General features: G+C 45.9%; 1 pseudogene; it reads left to right on the top strand.

Annotated features, from left to right (window-relative positions):
- Nucleotides 1-4,251: 4,251 nt before the first annotated feature.
- Nucleotides 4,252-4,896, top strand: LOC125104447 (SAP domain-containing ribonucleoprotein-like; annotated as a pseudogene).
- The last annotated feature ends 1,245 nt before the right edge of the window (nucleotides 4,897-6,141 follow it).

Here is a 6,141-nt window from a genome sequence, read left to right as displayed (position 1 = left end):
CACCCTTGTGTAAGCGCCCTCCTCCTATTACCTAGCACAGGACATGGCACGTGGCAGATAAATACAAAAACCTCCTCAAAGGTTTTCCTAATGACAAAACCCAGTGATGAATCTTTTTGCAAAGACTCATGCCACAGTTGACCTCTGGCATACTTAACCTCAGGCATTTTAAAGTATTCATTTATTCAACAAGAATGTATTCAATGAGTTGCCTGCTGTGAGCCAGGCACACACCAGCTGCTAGCGATCCAATGGTAAGCCAAAAAAAAAAAAGCTCCTCATGGAGCTTTGTGTTTGTGGGGGAGGAAATTCGTTTCCCAAATCCACATAAAATGACACTGTGATAATGTCATTTAATGACACTATTTAAAGGAAAGGATCACAGGACTGTGGAAGTACAGGGAAGAGGGCCTGCAGAGGACTCAGAGAAGGTCTGAGGAAGAGGTCTGCACAATGATCCACCAACCATGATGGACCACGTTCCAGAGTTTGCTTAGCGAGATGCCCAGGCGTCCGGTGGCTGCTTGAGTGATTTCCCAGCCACGGTCCTGAAGAACAAGAGGAGAACCTGAGTCTTCTGACCACCCTGTCCTTACTCAATGCCACCTCAAGCTTTGCCGTTTTCTGGTCAAGAGGAAAGAGGATTTTTGTCTTTTTATGCAAAGCAGCTTAAACTGAAACTGACCTCACCTCGGGCGGGCGTCTGAGGTAGTTTTCGGTGACCGAGGAGGAAATGAGCCAACTTTCCAGGAACCTCAGGGCACACCCCGATTGCCCAATAGTGCAGGGCTGTGCAGCCCAGACACCTCCCAGGCCTCTTCTCCAGCCACAGGGCCCTGAGGGGACCCCTGCCTCAGTGCCAGCTCCTCTAGAGCCAAACGTTCACAGGGGGTGACCCCAGACCAAAACTTCCCCAGGAGCAGCACAGGGTGAGGGCAAGGGCAGGTCTGGAGAAGTGATCCTCTCGGACCAGCTAGTGGAAGCTCAGAGGCCAGACTGTCAACCATCAGGAGATGGCTGATGACTCTATTCCCTCTGATGCTTTGCCTCTGAGGCGCTCTCATGCCTAGTCAGGACTCTTAGCTCATGCTTCTGATCCTACTTCTGATCCATGCTTCTTATCCTGCTTCTTTCTGGCTTTCTGCTCTGCTCGCTTTCTCTCTCCTGACTGGCTTCTCTCCATGTCTACTCCCTCAGTAACATGGGGTGCCAGTGGCCCTACGATGGCTGCTCAGTCTCGACTTTTCTCTTCAGGTGTATGCCTCCTGTCTGTCTCTTCCTTTTAACCTCTGGAGAGGGTCTGACTGACCTCATAAGCCTTTGCAATTCAGGCCCCCTGGGGTCTTTGAGAAGGGGGCTGGGAATACTTTGAGAACTGGGCCCTCGAAGATATAATCTCACCCCTTCTCATGCTCTCTCCTTTCCACTGATTGAATTGGTTTTCCTTCTGGATGTATAGATAGCTATTACATCTTCACAAATTCTTCCTGACTCCATGGCTTAGAGCACAAGCTCCAGGTTGTTTCTCAAGCTTTGTCCCTCCAAAGAAACCCCCTTTTGTCTCCCAGCATGCTGTGTACATTCGCACCCTGGCTTTCAGGCTGCCTTTCAGGCTGCTGTCTGAGCTATGGATTTTTTAAAAAAAAGTTTCATCCATTCATTCGTTTATTTATGGGGGGAGAAGGGGCAGAGAGAGAAGAAGAGAGAATCTCAAGCAGACTCCTCACTGAGCACAGATCCCAACACAGGGCTCGATCTCATGCTGCAGAGTATCACGACCTGAGCCAAAACCAAGAGGTGGAGGCTTAGTCAGCCTCGCCATCCAGGTGCCCCTCAGCTATGGATTTCGGAGCCTCTTCCTTGAAACTTCTTTCTTCTAGACCAGAACTTCTCTAGCTTTAGCCATGTGTACTAACCTGAAGAGGTTATGTGTTAAAACACAGAATCCTGGGCCTCCCCGACCCCAGAGATTCAGAATGACTCGGCCTGGGGCATGGTCCCAGATGATGCCGTTCCTACCAGTGGAACCGACTGCCCGGACAGCGGGAGTGGGGTGTCGCACCTGCAGCCCCCACCCCAAGGTGAGGAATGCTCCCTACTTACTACTGGAGGAAAGTAGGGCAATGAGGAAATAATGCAGGCATGTAATATCACAGCAAATACGTTTCTAAATATTAACCCACCCCACGGGCTGCCTCCTGAGATGAATCCTCCTTTGCAAGACAAGGTTCTGAGAAGTTAGGAAACTTGCCCCAGTCATGCAGCTCTTGGCTGGGAGAGCCTGGAGTCAGGTGCTGACCAGTCTCCTTGCTCCTGGCCCACTGTGTCCGGTGGGAAGCTGCATTAACGTGTGGCCCGATGGTCCCTCACAGAACCGCTATCATCTGTCCTGATAAAGGGTGGTCAGTTGTGTCACCTCTGCAGAGAGAGGAAGACGTTCTCAAGCGCACAAGCATCTACCCACATGCCTGATAAATCCACTGCTTCCAGGTTAAGGGGCCCGACCAGGGTGACCGAGCAGGTGGCCCGACTGGGAGAGGCGTTCCTACCCAGGTCCTCAAGGCCTTGTCCAACCTGCTCTCCTGAGAGCAAACGTTCCATGGATGGCTCAGCACCGTGTGGAATTCCCCTCTAGTTACCGAATGTCACAAGGAGCAAAGAGCTTCAACACTATGCTCAGAGTGTGGTGCCCAGACCAGCATCATCAGCCTTGCCTGGGAACAGGTTAGACACCCAGATACTTGGGTCCCACCCCGGATATACCAAAGCAGAAATGTTGGGTTTGGGGCCCGGCAATCCACATTTTAACATGCCTTCCAGAAAGTTCTGAGGTATAGCTGAGAACTACTGTTCTACTGAATTAAGCAGACTGCTAGTGGAGGACTTGACCTGGTGACATGGCGGGTTCTGGGCTCCCTGGGTGAGTTCTCGCATACACCAGTGGCAGAGCAGCTGGTAAAGCATATGTTAACCCAGCTGTGAAGTCAACTGTAACTTCTCCTGCTTCACTTGGTGACAGCCTTGCCCCGGAGAGGATTTACTGCAGGCAGACCCTCGTTGCTATGGTAACTCTTGAACCCGGCCTGGGCCTTCCCTCTGTGGGGGTAATATTTGTGTCGATTAGACACTAGGTAAACCCAGTGTCCAGACTCTGCTCCCAGGTCTCTGCACACAGGGAAGCCTCTTTGTTGTCACTGCAGCGACAGACTGAACTAGAAGCCCTGGTCCAAGGGACCTCGTTAGCGGGTTTCTTACAATCTTCAGCAACTTCCAATTTCCTGTTTCCAGAAAAAAAGCAAATCAAGTGTAATATATAAGGTAGGGGATTACTTCATAGAGTGGTTAAAAAAAAAAGTCAACCTGTCTTATTTCTTGAGGAAAGATCACAGGTAAATGTGGAGCAGATATTTTTTTTTGAAGGGGGCAATAATTCACATATCAAATTCACCCCTTTTAAGTGTACAGTTTGGTGGAGGGTTTCAAAATATTTAAATTATATATATATATTATTTATATTTATATATATATATATATAATATATATATATATATATAAAACGAGAGAGAGAGAGCGCAAGTGAGTGGAGGGGCAGAGGGAGAGGGAGAGAGAGAATCTCAAGCGAACTCCCTGCTGAACACGGAGCCTGATCCCATAACCTTGAGATCATGACCTAAGCCAAAATCAAGAGTCAGATGCTTTACTGACTGAGCCACCCAGATGCCTCAGTTAGGAGGTTTTTAATTTAAAAAGTGCCACAAGGGGGGCGCCTGGGTGGCTCAGTGGGTTAAGCCGCTGCCTTCGGCTCAGGTCATGATCTCAGGGTCCTGGAATCGAGTCCCGCATCGGGCTCTCTGCTCAGCAGGGAGCCTGCTTCCCTCTCTCTCTCTCTGCCTGCCTCTCCGTCTACTTGTGATCTCTCTCTGTCAAATAAATAAATTAAAAAATCTTTAAAAAAAAAAAAAAGTGCCACAAGGGCTCCTGGGTGGCTCAGTTGTTAAGCATCTGCCTTCGTCTCAGGTCATGATCCCAGGGTCCCTGGACTGAGCTCCACATTGGGCTCCCTGCTCGGCAGAGAGCCTGTTTCTCCCTTTCCCCCTGCTTGTGTTCCCTCTCTCACTGTATCTCTCTCTGTCAAATAAATAAATAAAATCTTTTAAAAAATAAAAATAAAAAAATAAAAAGTGCCACAAAAAAAAAAAAAAAAAAGTGCCACAAGAGAGTGGACTGGAAGGGTAACAAGATGGTGTGGAGATGGTGGAGCTCTGTCAGCTGAAGCTTGTTGAACTTAAAGCAGGAATGTCGTGCTCATGGTTTGGAAACCAAGGGAATAAAACAAGATCTCATCAACAGGCTCCAGGCATATCTTGAAGAGGAGGCAAATGAGGATGTACTGGAGAGGAAAACAGAGGAAGAAGAACCTATCAAGGAGGAAGAACCCCCTGAGGAAACTGCGGATGAGGCAGCAGAGAAGAAAGTGGTAAAAATTACTTCTGAGATACCACAGGCAGAGAGAATGTAGAAGAGAGCTGAATGAGTCCATGTATCCATGAGTTTGGAGAGTAAGAAAGCTGCTCAGGCAGCGAGATTTGGCATTTCTTCAGTTCCATCCAAAGGCCTGTCATCTGATGCCAAGACTATGGTTAACCTGGATAAACTAAGGAAAAGAGCTCAAAGATTTGGTTTGAATAATCTCCAGAAAGTCTTGAAGATGATGAGAAGCTGATAGAGAGGAAGGAGTGATTTAGGATTGTCACAAGCTCAGCGGCAACGGGAGCCACAGAGGATACAGAGGCCAAGGGCAGAGCACTTTGCGATTGCCTGATGAAAAACTCTTCCTGCTTTCTGTTCTCCAGTGGTTTCCATCTCTCAGACTGTCTTGGTGATATATACACCTAAATGCACAGTCACGTGCCTGGGTCCTTGCCTTGCGATGAGAGAGCATGGACCCTCGTACATCCAGAAACTTCAGCAGCAATTTGATTCATTGCTGTCCCAACAACTTTAAGGTGGTTGTTCTTATGTTGTTTTTTTTTTTTAATTTTTATTTTGCTTGTTAATAAAAAAAAGGAAAGAAAAAGATAAATAATACATACATGCATATATACATACAAATAAACAAATAAAAAGTGCCACAAGAGAACTTTCTGGGGTGATAGAAATGTTCAATAGCTTGTTTTGCATGAAGACTTCATGGATATATATATATATACTTAACAAAACTCTTCTAACTGAACCATTAAGACCTATTCATTTTATTATATCTAAACTATACCTTAGTTTAAAAAATAATTCTAAAAGTATATGGTGCCAGGACACCTGGGTGGCTCAGTGGTTAAGCCTCTCCCATTAGCTCAGGTCCTGATCCCGGGGTCCTGGGATCGAGCCCTGCTTCCCTGCTTAGTGGGGAGCCTGCTTCTCCCTCTGCCTGCTGCTCCCCCTGGCTTGTGTTCTCTTTCTGACAAATAAAATCTTAAAAAAAAAAAAAAAAAAGTAAATGGTGCCACTTCAAAAAAATCTGAAACACTTAAAATCTGAGAAATGTTCAGCGGTGACTCAATGAACTTGTCTCCAAACAAGAGGCAAACAACAGGTCACATTTCCCTTGTGGTACAAATCCATTTCTCATTTGTTGATAAGGAAAATTCAGATAAGCTAAGGCATTATAAAATAAGGCTAACTTGCCAGAGGAAATATAGCCTTAACAGACACCAAGGACTAGTATCAACCTCACAATTACATGCAACTATGTAAAGGAAAAATCACATACATTTACTTAATGTAAATACAAAAAATCCAAGTTTAATTTTTTAAACAGCATGCCCACTCCCCAAATAAGCAGCACTTCATTATATATGTATTGTAAGTCATGCCAAGGTAATGAGAAAGTAGGTTTTAGCATGTCTGCAAGAGTTTTAAAATTCGGAGTTTTCCTTAATTTTATTCTAATTTTTACTTTAAAGTGTAGTAGTATGCACATGGGCAAATGATGGAATAAAACATCCACAAAACGAAACACAAAAGCTTTAGTTTCTAGAGAAAAATGGCATAATCACCCAAGGCAACTTTCTAAGCATGGGGAAAAGACAATACAAGAGCCGATGACCAGAAAATCGAATTTGATTTTCATAGCTCTCCTGGGTA

Source organism: Lutra lutra, chromosome 7 (assembly GCF_902655055.1).
Source record: "Lutra lutra chromosome 7, mLutLut1.2, whole genome shotgun sequence".
NCBI lineage: Eukaryota > Metazoa > Chordata > Mammalia > Carnivora > Mustelidae > Lutra > Lutra lutra.
This window is presented reverse-complemented; position numbering and strand designations above follow the sequence as displayed.